Consider the following 18,014-nt stretch of genomic DNA (forward strand, 5'->3'; position numbering starts at 1 on the left):
AAAATTACTGCTATTAATTTATAATTTCATCTACTTGCCCCATATATTCCATCTAGGCAAAATGTGTATAATAGTTTCACTTTACATATCTTTATTACTTTATTTATGTATTCATAAAAAATTTTTATACATATTTTTCCATTCCAAGCGTAGAAAGTCATGGCTTATAGGTGTTGGACCATCAATATCATTTGAGAATCAAATATATGAGTTTGGTTTAGTGACAAGAATGTTATCTATTATGAACTGAGTAAATGAGCTGCTGCTTTCAACTAAAAATGATAAAAGTCTTAACTGTCGCAAAATCGTCTCAAAATGTGTCAATTCCTCATTTGCATGCTTCTTTTTCCTCAAAACATGAAAAAAGGTTTATAGCTAGCGCTGAATAATATTTTTAATATTAACTATTTTCTGTTTCATGTCATGATATAATACCTACTTACAATAATAATGCAGATTATTACTTAAAATATATTTGAAATACAGTTAATTTGATAATACTTCATACAATGGCTGAAATGTTCTCCGGAAAATTAAAAATTTTAAAAAGGGCACTCTCATTTTAAATTTTGTTAAATGGTGAAATTGTATCAATTTAGGTAATGCATTTTTTAACAGCGAACATAAGTTAATTAGATAAACTTATTGTGGTTTCTGTTTAGCTGTGTAGAAAGTTTTAGAGACCCATTTAGTAAAGTAATAGATATTTTTATAACTTAGATATTGAATACAAGGATATAACAATTAAACTTAATACTATAAAATAAATAAAAGCATTTTCCTAACTTGAATGCTTTATTATTTCATTATTTCGATTCAGTTAAAACTGAATTAGTGTGTTCCATCTTTTTCGAAAGCGTAATTAAAGTAAAAGTGCTCTTTTAATGACCTCAGCAAAGAGTCCTTTGAACGCAGCTTCAAAGTAAGCGAAATAGTTAAAAATGCAAAACATGTCATTACATCATCTCCAAGAGTCAATAGACCATATTTTAAGAGTATATCTTTGCTGCATCAACCTTTTAGCCTCTGGTGAAAAAAACTGTGGTAATAAACTGCAGCACAAAGTACACACTTTCTTTGTAATGTATTTAATAGACCTTTTGAGAGGTTTAAGGGGTTTACATCAAATATGAATGAATATTTTTAAAATACTCTTTTAGTTTCTTGAAATATGCAATTTTAGAATTTAACTTTAGTCTTGTTCATAAAGAAGATATATTATTTATATAGATATATGAAAATATGCCCCAATTTTGCACTCTTAGCTCCTCTAAATTTATTATGGTGCTGTCCAAGAAAACTTATGACAAGCTTTCGGTAAAGCTAACAATGATATCATTATAATCTGTGAGCCCAGATTTTTTTTAGTTTCACATTTTTCTGTTTCATTGTCATATATCATATATATGTCATATAAAGAAAGATGTAGCGTTTCGCCTCGTAATTTGCATTAAAATAAATTAAAGTGTTGAGACCTTGGATCTGATTGCAACTTCTCAAAGGCATACATCTGTTATCGTCAGCGAATTCTTTACAAAACACGACGTACAGACTTTGCCTTATAAGCTTTACAGTCCTGATTTTGGTACCAGTGGACTTCCCGATCATCACTTCAAGTCACGCTTCCAAGAAGCAAACCGGAATGGACATAAATGCTATCAAAACTGTTTTTTGTTGCATCGAAAAATTCTTGCCTTCTGCTCGACCCTGTATACATATATACACATATATTAAAAAGAAAGTGTGCCTTTCATTGTAAAATTTTTAAAATGTTTTCTTTTTACAATTTCCTTTGCTTTAATTATACCATCTCCAGAAATCGTTATAGTGATGATGCGGATCCTCTCCCCTGTGGTTACAAAGATGTCCAGGGTATTGTAGTCGACGTGCTTGTCCCTCCAGTTACAAAACTCCCAAAGGATCTTTGCATATTGATTTTCGGCGACCTTGGCAGTGGTTTTATCAGATGTTCATAAAATTTATGATTATCTGTATCATTGATGTCCGATTTGATTGTTGATAAGAAACGAGTTTTTCTTCTTGTCATATATAGAGTTTATTATTAATTAATATAATGTAACGAACAGGATTAGTGTGATTAAAGAAACTGGGGAACTAGAGAATAAAGGTACCTTGAAAACTTACATCATAAATCACAGCAAGCGTTCTTCATGTGAGATTTGTCATTGTAATTTATACTATATATTTGGTTTAATAGATAGATAACAATTTTATATGATTTTTTTATGTTAACACATAATTTTTATTATTTACATAAAATATACTTGTATATCGTTATAACACAAAAACATGTTATCAATCTTTGCTTTGTCATATTACACATAATTTATAAATGATTAACCAAATATTATGTGATTGTACAACAATATGTATCGCATAGTGTCATAATTTTCATAATTAGTCAAATATTAGGGTTTACTGTGGTTTATTTAAATTAAGTTGCCATATAAAATGGTTTGATATCATGCAGCAATATATGACGCAACCTTTGTCAATTTAATTAACGATGACATTATATAAAGTCGGAATCCTACTGTTTGAATTATACGCTTTTAGCGTTTATTTGTGCATTATTGTATTCTGTGCCAATAATGTATACTCAATTATGTGCAAAATTGACATAATTTAATAATTTTGTGCGACACATAGCGTACGCATTTATTGGCAGGAAATTAATTGTGTTAGCTAAAAAAAATAAATACCGTTCAATATTATTAATTCCTAAAACTAATATATTGGCTGTTTGCATGTATTTTAATCAGCGATATCTATTTTTAAGATGTAAAGTATAAATCTAAACAACTGTTAAGCAAACTAACCTAAGTACGAAATTCGATTGTTTTAACATTTTTCGACCTAAAAAACTACTCCGTCATATACTCGGTTGTCGGTTTTGGATTCAATGATTTAAAAGTGGTGATTTTTATGATAAAAATGGACTGGGAGAACAAAAACGTTTGAACATAGTAAACAGCCAGAGTTATTGGACTAAAAAACAACTTTCATATAAACTTTAGACAGCTTATAACTTAATATCAACTATTTTCAGACTGTTCTATTTTGTTGTCTACATGATGCAGTCAGCAAGGTTCAGTGTATTAAAAACTGCTAAAACCAAATAAAACTGTTACTGGATGTCTAACGTCTGTTGAACAAATTGAATGAAGCCCTATTGCAAAAAAAACTAGTTATAGCGGGTAACAAGCGTCATTCTGTATGAAAACGCTTGATTACTCACATACGGGCTAATAGTTGCTAAAGTAAAAATTGACAGATTGACTTGAATTGACAAGTGCCAACACTATAAAAATACAATTAATAGAATATATATATATATATATATATATATATATATTTAGGTAAAGTATAATATTGTTCTTCATGTTCTTCATAATATTAAAACAACTTTATTAAAATATTATTAGATTAGTTTAGGTGCTAATATTTAAAATCTTAATAGATAGAGCAATATCTGGTGAATACAGGGTATCACAACAACCTCAAAGAACTTTCAAAATATATAGGTTTGTGTAGCATTTTCTTTTTTTTTTTAATATCTTTCGCTATTACTAGGCTTTCGTAAATATATTTTTGTCTAACACTTAATTAAGACATAAATTATTGTTGAGTGAATCTCGGTAATTCATCTAACAGTTCCTAAAATAACTACTAAGAGGGATTCCTTATCTTCCACGTTCAAGTACACTTTTGAATCTGATAAAACAGGATTTACTTGTTTGAAATAGATAGAGTTTATTCGTTTCTTCGTTTTTTTTTTGATACTCTACTAAGTATAAACAAGTTTATCAGTAGATTTAATTACCTTTTTTCATGTATATTCCACTTCAACTTGGAAGCAAGATTCATGCCAAAATACTGATCATTTCGATTTAGCATCATTGATTTTAGTTCACACAAATTTTATGTTCATGTACTAATTCTCTTCAGAACTCGTAGTATTTAAATTTGGTTTGGCAAATTGATTGTTTTAGTATTGATTGATGGCGATTTAACATTAACATTGATCAGTCAACAAGCACCAATATGTATATATATATATACATATATATATATATATATATATATATATATATATATATATATATATATGTATATATATATATATATATACATACATATATGTCACTGTTTGTCTCCCATGGTATATTTATTCACAAAAACAATATTTAGTCAATACATTAAATACTTTTTTAATTAGTGTCTCGCTCAAACCATTATGTGTTATGAAATAATAGTTGGAATAATAAAATAAATCATCCATGTTTGTCAACACTGGTAACGTATATTACTGAAGATTAATCAATTGAATGATTAAGTAATATCTCACTGATAGAATATACCTATCATATTAATTTACTTTTGGATTATTTTAATTTAATACAGACGTAATAGAAGAATAAGAGAGAGATAGACAGCTTTGAATGTGATATTATATCGTGCACTGGTAATTTATTCAGCGTTTTCTGGTAGCAGTCGTTACATACGCAATATTCAAATAAAATAAAAAGCAGAGCACGTTCTATACGATACCTTTCGGCCGTATTTAAATAGTTTAAGGTTGGTTATACTCCTATCAGTATGAGACAAAAAAAAAACACAAGCTCGTATAATTTTAATGAAGCTGAAGACGAATTTTTTCCCTCTATGGGTTGTATAAGCAAAGGGAAGGAAATAAAGAAATAATTATACCTCATATGTCATATTTTCTTTATGAGCTTTTCTGTTTATTCGCAAGAATTTAATATTGGTTTCCACTGTTTTTAGATATATTCTATAAAGGTGAATACCTTTCGAATTTACATCCCAAGAATTTTTATTGGATTTTTAATCAAGGCGTTGATAAAATATTATTTTTAGAACTTATTATTTTAAATAAAAATCAATCAACTTGAGTATGAAAAAAAAAGATGAATATTGAAAAAAATTTAACCCAGAATATAATGAAGTCAGCAATCTATTTCACAAATAATATAAATATGCGTCTTAAAATAATTAGATGTTGTTCAGTAATAAAAACTACTTAGTACCTAAAATAATTAGGGATGTGCATGGGTATAATATTTGTATAATTTGGATGTAATTGCAAGTTACATATCACATATAATTAATATAAAACTAATATTTAGCAAGAAATAAAAGGGAGACAACTGTATATGAACTAAAATATGAACAAATATCTAAAAGCAACCATGGTTCGAATTTATTGAACTGTTTGAGTTTCCAGTTGTCGGTATTTTTATCCTAGCTTCTTAAACATTTAATATTGTTTCCTCTGTTTCCTGCGATTAACTTTTGAAATAAGTCTATCAAATGTAAGATCTTTTCGGTCTAACCTATAGGGTCTTACAAATTATTTAAAGCAATACAATGGGTAAGAGTACAATGAGGTTTTTTTAAAACTTTGTATCTAATATTGTACGAAATTTCATATACCGAATTAATTTATTTTATTAAATATCTATTCACATCGAGAACTCATAGTAATAATGTTACATATATAATGTAATAATACCTATAGAGAATGTATATTGAATTGTATCTAGCTCAATATGGCTTAGAAGGAATACAGAGATCTAATTAATGAATTTTGCACGCTAGCTCTATATGGAACAATATGTAGTATAATTTTGAAATAACACATAGTTTTTATAACACGATGTAGCGCCATATACACATTAGTTTATTATCGTTTTATTTTTTACAGTATTATAAAATATAAGGTTGCTATTTGTAGTTATATAAGTTAGTTCTTAATTTGCTTAACGTATAAGCGTGAAACAAAAAAAGGTATTTCTTTAGGCTCTGTATAATCATCTCTTTTTTTTCATGCACATGTTCCAAGACGTCGATAAAATGTTGAATTTAGAATGGTTATTCATAACGAATATTCACTTCGTCAATGCTCCCGTGAATATTCGTTAACAGACCAATTAGGAGTAACAAGTTAAATTATTCATTTTATTTTATATTTAAATACTGGAAATCTTTACTAGGTGTACCGAGAAATCATTACCGGCTTTTCTAATATATATAGATATGATTAAGTCATTAAGATGTGTCATTTTATTCTACTTACGTCAAGCTTCAAAGCTATAACATGTTATATTTCATCGTCATAGATTTATACCTCTTTGAAAATGTTAAGTTTCGTTGTCATTACTTTTCTTACTTGATCAAAAGAAAAAAACCACTGAAAGTCATCGTGTGCTGGTAGAAACTTACGTTGAGCCTGCTCTAACTTTAAGATCATGTGAGGCGTGGTTTCGAAGGTTCAAAATTAGTGATTTCGATGTGTAATACAAATAATATTGGAAAATTAAAAACGATTGGAGGTTATTTGACAAATATTCTAACCAAACTAGAACAACAACAAAAAGTCGTTGTCCGCGCCGGAATCTGCGACCTCCGCGCGTGAGCTGAATGCTCTTGCCACTACACCATAGAGGCAGTAGCCTGCAATATTTTTATGACTCCTAACCGTTGAGGAGTTGTGTCTTCCGTAACATCAGTTCAGCAATAAAATTATACACAAATATCTGATTATTTAGACAAAAAAAGTTGTGAAAACATAGTAAGTACCTTTAATATTTGAAGGTTTCCCTCGATTTATCCGGATTCCACCACCAGATCCTGACTTGGCTCAAATGGGACCACCTCCGAAATGCACTCTTTCGAATAAAAAAAAAGAATTTTGAAAATCGGTGCACAATTGACGGAGAAAACGATGAATATACGTAAAAAAATATACAGTGGAACTTAGAACCTCCACCTTTTTTTGAAGTCGGTTAAAAATAATCTGCCACGTCTATGGACTATAAAGCGTATGCGGTGACGCCTTTTCGTGCGGTTGGGAAAGGAAACCTTTTTGACCTTTCCTTCGAACAGAAAGAGATGTAAAAAGAGATAAAACTCTAAAATAAATTCGCACAAAGGATCGGAGATGTTATGCGTGCCACAATTATAAAGAAAGAAAAACAGATAAGAAAGAATACAACAAAACTCGTTCGGTCTTGCGATAATTTAAGCCGGTCTTATTGATTTTTTATTGAGGAAACGTCCGCTTCTCATATATAATGCAACCGTTTTGATGTTCCACGTTATTATCTACACGATAATGTTTCCAACACAGGAATCCAAACAAAATAAGAAATATTATTACGCTAATTGAAATCATTATACAGATTGTAGTTCAGAGATAGCTTACTGAAAATAATAAATACCGCTAATGTACGTATATTTAACATGTTTATGTTAAATATTTTATTGGTAGAGTTGATGATCATGAGGCGAAATAAACCCACTTTTCATTAACCGTCACTGGTTGATGGGGAAATGATTTCCGATCATACCTTCCAAACAACATTTCACCAACGATTCGATTGATGTAACACCCATCTTCCCATCTTTTGGGATTTTACCCATTACTCGTAATCGGTCGCTAATTGTTTCTTGTGTTACATTTAACGCTTCTGCCAATTGCTTTTAAATTTTGGAAGGTTCTTCATCTAATAGCTCTTGCAGTATCGCATTTTCAACCCTTTTAAGCCCACTAGAACGTTACATGTCTTGCACATCAAAATCACTTTTGAATTTTCGAAACCACATGTCACGTGTTTTTAAGGTTAGGGCGTGTTCACCGTTGTACCATCAAATAGTGACTTTAAGCGGGTTTTTTTCCCACTAAATAAGAGCCGCAAATGCACCTTTTCAGGCACAAAATTATGACTATGTTACCTTCGCAAGGTATACCATCTATAGCTTTGAAGCTTATTGTCAGTAGAATAAAATGACATATGTGTTAAATCATAACATCGTTTTCTTTGGATTATTCACAAACTAACGATTTACTCTGAAATAATTGTGTTAAATATTATTTATATGAAACAAACTCACTGTTAAAAATGGCAGCTGGCAAGAGGGGGTCTCCATTGTTTCGTTCCTGTTCGAAGTAACTGATTAGAGACGTAGTCAGTTTGACTCTTCGTTTCTTCAATCAGAGCAATCACAGATATTAAACAGCAGTTAGATATTTATGAAAACAAGCGCCAAAACAACGCTTGCACGTTTTTTAACCTCTAATTATTATCATTAACTCAAATCGAATTTTATAGACTAACTGAGTTATGTGTTTCGAGTATTATGTCTCTTTTTAACTAGGGTAATGCTAATTGATAAAATGAGAAGGAAAACGTGCACGGAGCACGTTAAATAAATTTTACGTTTTTATAAACTTCACAGCACATTTGACGTCACTTCTGACGTGTATTGGCTGTTTTATTGGAAGGACTATATAAATTGCAAATAAATATTTTATTGAAATTTTTTGAAGAATATATAATATATGACTTTGTTGTATTATGCTTTACTTTTTATTAGTAATATGTGAGGCTTCACCATTTATTTCTTTAATGTTTTTTAATTACTAGTAATGGAGATACTGGGAATTTATATATTTAATAATTCAGGTCTTAACCTACTGAAAATTTCTCAAAATAAAAAATATGAAGTTCACATCCTTGAAGCCATTACACTAAATTTATATTAATTGCAATTTGTGTGTTTAAGCTGAACACTAGAGGAAATGTTCATCATACTAGGGTAAATTACGAGCAGTAGCAGACAAAATGATTATTTTGAATTTAACAAAATGCTCTCAATATCGATTCACAGTTATTGTTATCTCTGGTGTGTTTCAGGTATTTCAGATGTAGTTTGTATTTCATAGAAATTGAAAGGAATTCAATTGAAAGTTTTCACTTATATGTAATATTTTTATGCCTAAAGGCTTATTTTTTCTTAATGTCTGCATTTAACTGATTTAGCAGTACTGTGTATTATTCGTTATTGATATGTACACTATTTTCAAAGTTGCTGATGAATATTTTTATGCTAATACCAAGATACTGGTCTATAAACTTTCAGGTCCACTATTTTTGATAGTTTTCTATTTTAACTTCTATTAAATTATCATTTCAAAAAATATCTTTGATTTATGTCACATTAATAACAATCTACGGCCATTCTCAGCTATTTTGAGGATTTTGATCTTATTCTTACTAAGAACAAAATCTTCAAAATGTTTAAACAACTAAGATGATAAAATATAATGTTCAGTGATCTAGATTAAGGCCATTTTAACAAGTTTATTGGTAGCAAGTTTATATACCAATATATATTTTCATAACTTTTAGGAGTATATAAAGAATTTAAAATAATGAATTAATTATTTAAAAGCCGAATCATACCCACTAGAAAATGAACGCTTACTTGAAATGAAATGTAAATTATTCGAAACCCATAAAATAAAGAGCCAGTTCAACGATTTACAGTTCGATGTATGTGTCAAGGAATAAAATTTCGTTTTACTATAGCCATAAAAGGATCCAACTAAGCAAAAAATATTTCCCCCCTTTTTTTTTCTCTGGCTATTTTATGCTATTCGTCTGTATTTTTCATATTTTTCGAAGGTTGCGTTCGAATTTTCGCAGGTGGAACCTGTCCTATGGAAGTTTGGAAGTCTAAGTAAAACTTAAAAAGTATTTTCTTGTTTATGAATATAGCTCCGAAGTTCTGAAATTGATTTCGTAATTCGATAGAATATTTTTATTTCAATATATCTTGTTTAAATCTTCTATATAACGGTATTGTATCTATCAGTATTCATTTAAATTAGTGTTTAAAACGCAGAGTAGTCCACAAACATATGTTCAAAATAAATAGAATACTAGAATATAAAGATCGCAAAAATATTTAAAAATTTGTTGCCTAAAATGCTACTTAAAATAATATGTTTTACAGGGTACTGAATTGCTAAAAACTCTTCTTCAATATTGCTACCAAGTTTTTAAATTCCAGAAATATTAATGGAATTCTTAAATTGGGATGAAAATTACTAACGAATTGCATTTTATTTTCTTAAACGAATGTTTTTATAATTTAAGTTTAATTTCGAATTTAGGTATCACGCCTATAAATGAATTTTAAAATATTTACAATTGATTGTGTTACTGTGTATTATATTGCATCGCTTACATTAGTAACAAACTTCGTATTGAAGTTTCATTTACAGGTTTCAGTTTTCGGTGTGTGTCATTTCGTAAAATGCATTGTAAATGTCTCAATTTGTACCGTATCATATCGCATTTATAGAAAGTTTTACGTTTTTGCTCCCATTTGAAGATATAGGTGACTGAAGGTCATCTAATACTATCTGAAGTTTATGGCAACCATGCTCTATCGATTTCTTTATGTGAATATGGGTTTTGACATTTTAAAAGTGGCGATTTTGACACCGAAGACAAACAGCGTTATGGACAGCCAAACAAATTTGAAAACGATGATATGAAGGCATTACTTGTTGAAACCATCAATGAGGATCACTCTCGACTACAATTGACGCGTTTTGGCTAAGCACTGTGCGATAAGAGGCCGTAATAGGAGTAAAGACATAACAGTGTTATTCTTCAGCATGACAAAGCTCGATCAAATGTTCCAAAACCGGTCAACCGGAAACATTAAAACGGGAAGTGCTACCCCACCTGTCATATTCTACAGACCTTGTTCCTTCTGACTCGTGACCTGTCTGAGCAGCGCTTCACTTCTTATCAAGAAAGTAAACAATAATTCGTTCTTTCGATATGGAATTCGTACATTGTCTGAAAGGAGCTAAGAAGTAGTGGATATCGATGAACAATATTTTAAATAAAACACATTTAGGATAATTTAGATGGCTCGGTGAATGGAGGTAAAATGAAATGAAACAGCGGTGTTCACGTTATATGAAAGTTATTTATTGACTATATAAAAAATGTGAAAAATACAAATGATAAAATAGACGGCAGCGATGTTACCTGGTAACGAGGCTTGGGTAGTCGATGGTGGCACGTCTAAACCAAACGATGGTTGAGTACTGAATGAATGGAAATACCTTTCAATAACATCCCAGATGAACGTCTCGAGGTTGCCAGCTATTCTTTATCGGGTTCTAGTTGGCGCTGCTGGCACCCCGCCCGTGTTCAACATCTGGGATTATATTTCTGGGTATTTTGTAGACCACTATGTAAAATTATTCCACTATGTAAAATTCGACATGCCCCAAGGTCGCTACACACATTTTACTAATTTTTAATAATAAAATTTTAATAAAAAATTCCTTGTAATGAAACATGTGATTTTTTTTCATAGTTCTGAGACATTTTTGGTCAACTGAAGCTATATTTTGGACATCAGTCATGGAAAGCAATTTTGTTGAAGGCATCGAAGCTGGTACCTCAACCAGTATATAAGAAGCTGTTTAAGCATCGTGAAAAGTTGACAGTTATACTTAATTCGACAAAATAAAACATTCTTGAATAAATTAGTTGCTTTTGTGTTGTTTCTTATACAAAATATATATTTTTTGATAAATTCTTTAGCTTAAAAGGTTTTAATATATTTGTCAAAGTTTCGAAAACAGTTTTCCCGCGGCTCATAAATATTTATAATACAACTCGCTAACGAGAATAGTTAAATTGCTTTGTTGAAAGAAAATTGCGAATGTTCCACGTTGTTTATTATCAATATTTATAAAACAAAAACAAAAATGTTGACATTAACATATATTTTCAAATTCAAAAGTTCAGCGCGTATTCACGTCATATTCCTGTGCGCTTAATATCGTTAGAAAATATACGCCCAAAACTTCCGAAAGATGAACAAAACTTACGATATTCTTCTTTATAAACGCGGTATTAGTATGGAAGGAAAAACGCTTTAGAAAAATTCAATTTGAACTTTCGTTGCTGTAGGTTAAAAAGGCTAAAAAAATATTTTTTAATTCCGAAAGGGACAGAAAAAGAACGGAATATTTCAACTCGGTATAAAAAATAATGAGTTCTCATATGCTACCAAACAGATTTAAGTTAAAAAAGCATACCTTTAGGGGTAAATGTGGGTTTTGGTAAATTGTAAAAATGGCCGAAACGCGAATATTTCCACGTGGAATCTGTTTGAAGCTCATTACAGAGGTTTTCAATGAAATGTTTTTCCATTATTATTATTACTCGCTGGTTTCTTTGCACTTATTATTTTAAATTCCTACCAAATATTAGGGAAAAAATACACAGAATTAATTTTTTCCAAATTAAACAAGACATTATAGCGTACAGTTGTTCATAAAACTGGAGAATGTTATTCATTAGGTTCGATAATATTCATTAATTAGGATAATAATATAGGATGACTCATTGGTCATTGTAGAAATAATACATTATATATGTATATGCTAATTAATTATTGCTATAATTTTCCAATTTCATATAAAATTTTACAAAATCAAACGGTTTGTTTTTCTTGAGACTGAAACCTACATATTTATGCCACAATAATTGCAACACATTGGTGTTAACATAGTTTTCATTTCTTAAGATTTTTTTAATATTATTAGTAACAGACAAGTAGCTCAAAAGCTACGAAAAAAATGGCAACAAGAACATTTTAAACAATATAACCTGAATGATTGAATAAGAATCTAATAGATGACGAGGAAACTGATCATTCATTTTGGATAGCCGTCAAACAACTATAACGATCATGTCTATACAGTCCACCTATAAGAGACCTACGCTAAGATTGGGCGCGCAACAATCAACAAAAAGTGGAAGCATTTGCTGACCATCTAGAACAAACCTTGAAACCAAATGAAAGTGATACTGAGTATGGAAAGTGAAAATTCGACGATTCTATTTGAGACACAAAAAAAAGAAATTACCAGGCTATGACTTAGTGACAAGATGGTTGCTGAAAAAATACCAATAAAGGGAATTATAAAACTCACCAACATGATCAGTGCAGCATTTCGGCTGAAACATGTCCTGAAACTATTATGATTTCAAAATGTGAAAAATAATCAAATGAAATAAAAGCCTATAGACCTATCTTATTTTTTCCAGTAATATCTAAAGCATTTAAGAAACTGTTGAAAATAATAAAACCGATTATAGAGAGGGAAAAAGCCTAATACCTACACACCAGTTGGGTTTATTAACAAGAATTCAACAATTGACCAGGTTCATAGAATAACAGATGTAATTAAAAAAACCTATGAAGGTAAAAAGGTGTATTCATCTATATTCTTAGATGTAGCACAAGCCTTCTATAAGATATACCATGACGTCTTTGTTGATAAGCTAAAGAAAATGTTACTAAAACAACACAATGAATTATTAAAATCTTGCTTCTTGCTCTTAATATTACAGTCAGAATATTTAGACCCAAACAAGAAGAAGCCTACAATATAATATGTTAAAAGAAGCTCAAGCAGGTGTATCACAATAAAATATATTGGGGCCAATTCTTTACCTTCTCTGCACATGTGATACCACATATGGACAATATTTGAAATTCCACCTTTGTTGATGATACTGCGATTCTTGATGTCAATAGAGACAATAGCGAGCACAACAGATATGTGCAGTTCATGTATAATCAGATTACACAAGCTCCAATAATTATAAATAATGCTATCATTCCACGCAGCAACAACAATTAGCTTGGAATGAATCTTGATGCAAAACTTCGCTGGAAGGAACATGTAAAAAGAAAAGGAAATAACTGGAGCTAAAATATAAGAAAATATTATTAGTTAATTGGAAGAAAATCACAATAAATTGCTATTATCTAACCAAGTATTAAAACCTATATGGGCATACAGAATACAATTATTGTGATTTTTCAACAAACAAAGTCCTAAGGAGTATTGCATGTGCACCCAGATATTCCAGGACTAACTACTCACACCAATACCTCTATATACCGACTGTTACTCAGAAAATCAAGCCAATCACAAGGATACATGAGGAGAGACTCCATTGTCGTGCCAATATCTAAATATTACAACACTTGGACTCCAAATAATCAAACAATTTGATCTCGTGCAGTGTATTATAGTCGGGTGCATTTAATAGCAAAATCAGCAGCATTCTAGTCTTCTAAATCGGTTTCTAAGTTGATCACTAGCCAATCGGTAGAGGATCTTGATTCAGAACCCACATAGAATAGTAACTCTAGTCAGTAAATCAATCTGGATGTGAATAAAATCTATATATAAAAAATATTCCAATTCTTCTGATCATTATAGTCGTATAATAATTAATTTGAATTATTGTTTAGCGTTTTATTTATATTTTGCTACTGATTTTTGTTTGGTTTATTATTCCCTCTATTTGTAGTATTTATGTGAACAAATTTTGAAATATTTTGAATTCTTGTAATAAAATTCATGTCAAATATTTATAGTCAAATAAATGTACTTCTGAAAGTACTGACGTTTTGGGTTGTTTATGTTTATATCTATATTAATCTTGGTGTAGAATTTTAACGAGTGGTAAATCTACTAGAGTTTAATGCACTATCCAAATATTCAAAGTAAGCAAATATTGGCATACAACTTGGAGGAGTGAAATAAAAATCATGTTTAAACAAGCAAACATGTTACCCAGGTCTGACTGAGGAGCCTCTTTATTTTTATGAAAATAGCCGCAAATTAAAAGAAAAACGAAAAAATATAACTAGCAATGATCTTTTAAAGTTAAATATTACCAATATAAAATATTATAATTAATACTGAACTGAAATATATGACTAACATCATTATTTTTTTTAATAAAGTATTTTATACGTAATTCCACAGCATAACATATGAAAAGATTTAATAAGGGTTTTAAAAAAATAGCCTCCAGTTTCATAATGTTTTTTTCTGTCCTTTCCAATACAATACACCGATTATATTTTTTGCGTTTTTTTTAATACAGTGGAACCGATTGTTTTAATTAAGTCCTTTAAGCTTCACGTACCTTCAAAGGCAATTTGTAATCCAATTTTTATTTTTTCATATAACACAACGAATTTATTTGGACTGCTTTTGTCACTAACAGATGTTAACCGAATCGGTCGACAATGACTAATTTTCAATGTAAAGCCTTTATATACCGGCACTCGATTTTTGTCAATGACTGTTAATCATTTTCGCTGGATACATTGCTTTATTTTGTAATTTTTTTATATATTAAATTATCGATTTGTTTAACTTTGATTTATTGTTACTTTATATTTATTGGAAGAAATTTATTCTCGGCTTTAGATGTTTTGGGGTTCGTTGAGTGTTTGACGAGGGTTACTTCATATTTATCGTCCACTACATCTAACAAGAATTTAATTTTTCAGCTGTTATTCGTTCAATTTCCTATAATAAAGTGACGTTTCAATATTATGGTGGGAAGATAATATTTATGAGTAAATATTTAGAGGAAGACATATATATATATATATATATATATATATATATATATATATATATATATATATATATATATAGTAAAAACACATTTTGTTAAATGGTACAGATGGTGTAGATGTAGTATGTTTATTGTCTATTCTCTGTTTTTTTCTTCTCCACTTGTCTTCATTTACTCACTCTTTTTGTCTCTGTTCAGTTTTCGAGGCTTCTTGTTTCTCCCGAGGTTATCTTTTTGATGTATTTTTCTGGTACAGTCGTGAACCTGAAGGTCGAAGATCGCACTCCAATTTTTCTCTCCTGTCTTGCACATATGGTATTTTCTTTGCCTTTCTTATGGTGCTGTAAGTGTCCCCACGATATGAGTTGCTTGCTTTTTAAGTACTCTTTCACTGATTAAATAGTGAGGTTCTTTCTTATGGTGGTACTTCTCATCCTGTTCACGTGTATTACACTCCTGGCAATTCTGAGGTATTTAGTTTCTGCTGTTTGTATCTTACTATTATCTCTGTGTGGTAATACACTAATCTGTGTAATAATACACTTTTTATTAATGAAGTTGCTGTTTGTTGTTTTTTTCATCCCTTCCTCTCTTCTTCTTGTATTCTCCATTTATGGTGTTTTCTGCCATTTTCGTTTTCCATGTCTATTTATTAATAATTTGTACCTTATTTTTGTTGTTTTACCATTTTCCCGCTCTTCTCGCGTTTTGTGTCTTATTTTTCTCTGAATTTTTCTATTGTCCTTCGATATACTCCCATTAATGTATATTGTGTCACTTATCCTTATCTTTATCTTTTCTGATTAATTCTTTGTTGTTTGTATTTTACAATTCTATTCCATATGTTCTTTCTCACAATTCTTTTATATTTTTTAGGCCCCTATTGGCCCCTCTATGCCCAATTGATGTTCCATGGCAATACGTATTTCTCATTCTCAATTCTACTTTTCTTATGGTGAATCCCTGTACAACCACATTCCATCTTCTTTTTTCTCCATCCATATTATCAATTACAAATGATATTTTTCATCGGTTTGATTTCAATTCTAATTTTATTATTCTCAATATAAAATATTTTATTTTCTTCTCTTACATTTTTCAGCTCTTGTCTGTCATACTCTTTTTGTTCCTTCCTTGTTTCAAATATTGTTGTCCTAAACAATTTGATTATGACACTTTAATATACATATTTTTAAATATAACTCTTAATAAAACATAACTGTTCTAACTGTAACAGTTGCAGAGAAACAGTTGTGATCCGAATTCAAAGGAAAACTTTTGCGAAAATATGTAACTCGCTAAAGCTAAAGCTTGGCAATATGCAGATGCTTACAATATTTTACGGTATCCTTTATTCTTCATTCAACGAAAACCCTTTAGGACCAGGTGTATTTTCCAACATTAATTCCTACATTAAAATAGAGAGATTATATATATATATATATATATATATATATATATATATATATATATATATATATATATAGATTATGTATATTATTATCCATTTTTATCCTTTTCTATAGTCTTGTATAAAAGTATTTTTGAGGTAAAACTAGACCCAGAGTTCAGAAAGATGCTGAATATAATCCATAAGCTGAAAATGTAACCTATTTGTAGCTTAAATAATCAATTTAATTAAAATATAAAAGTTAAATTACGGTAAATGTGTGTAATTACATAGACGGAGGAGTTCTTGTTCTTTTTATTGTACCGTTTCATTTGCTAAGATTTAATTTGTTACTATAAATATTTGATTTCTATTATTTCTTTGTTCCCTTCGAGAGGGAGCACCGTTGTAAGAAAACAGTTTTAATTCAATTAGTTTTTATTTTCAATAATAGGAAATAGTACTCCCCTTCCAGTAACAGGATTAACTGAACTAGAGCTTTCTTGAAAATAGCAATCTGCCCCAACAGTTTGAGACTTTTCCGATAAATTCTAATTTTAACCCTTCATTAAGCCTTTGCAAATAGATCTTCTACGGTTTCTATTCATTAAATCAGCGAGCAGAAAAATTAAGCTGAAAGCGAATTGAATAAAATAAAATCTTCTCGAATATTGTCAATGTTTGGTAATCAGTTCTGATAGTAAATTCTTTGAGTTATAAGATAAGTACTCTAATAAGAAACTTTTTTTTTTGATTTATTAATCACTTTTCAGTTTAATTCATTTAGCACACAATTTCTGGGTTCCCAAACTTGTATTCCTTTAAAAAATTAACACTTCTATTATTCCAATTTTTTTTTCATATTCAAGTATCGCCGAACTTCAGATCTGGAGAATATGGTGTATTCAGAAGGAGTTGGTATTCTAACATATTTTAATACGGGGGACTGAATATTATTTATGAATATATATTTATATTTATGAATATATGAATTTATTTACTGAATTTTTTAGATTGTTATTTATTATACGTGCCTTATTCCTTTTGATTAGTTGTTTCTGTGGTAACTCCTTTAATAAAAATTTAGATTGTTATGATATTAATGTCGATGGTTATGAGCGCAAGGTCTATATACTTTTTTGACTTAAGTTTTAATTGCATTATCCTATTTAAAGATAGATAAGAAGATATTCTATCAATGGTCAATGCCAATCTTTTCCATTGTTATGAAATAAAAAGTGTTATTAGCAAACTAAGTTTAGAATAATTAATATTGTAATTAATAAACTAACATTATAAGGCAAGTTTGC

At 29.7% G+C, this 18,014-nt stretch overlaps 1 protein-coding gene across 4 annotated transcripts in view; it reads left to right on the forward strand.

Annotated features, from left to right (window-relative positions):
- The window catches only part of SK (small conductance calcium-activated potassium channel), a 237,333-nt gene that overhangs the window by 44,027 nt on the left and 175,292 nt on the right, over positions 1-18,014 (forward strand). The gene's annotated exons all lie outside the window — the stretch shown is intronic.

The sequence above is a fragment of the Rhynchophorus ferrugineus genome, unplaced genomic scaffold (genome assembly GCF_030347505.1).
Source record: "Rhynchophorus ferrugineus isolate W39M unplaced genomic scaffold, kcgeb_rfMv2 rfM5, whole genome shotgun sequence".
Taxonomy (NCBI): Eukaryota; Metazoa; Arthropoda; class Insecta; order Coleoptera; family Curculionidae; genus Rhynchophorus; species Rhynchophorus ferrugineus.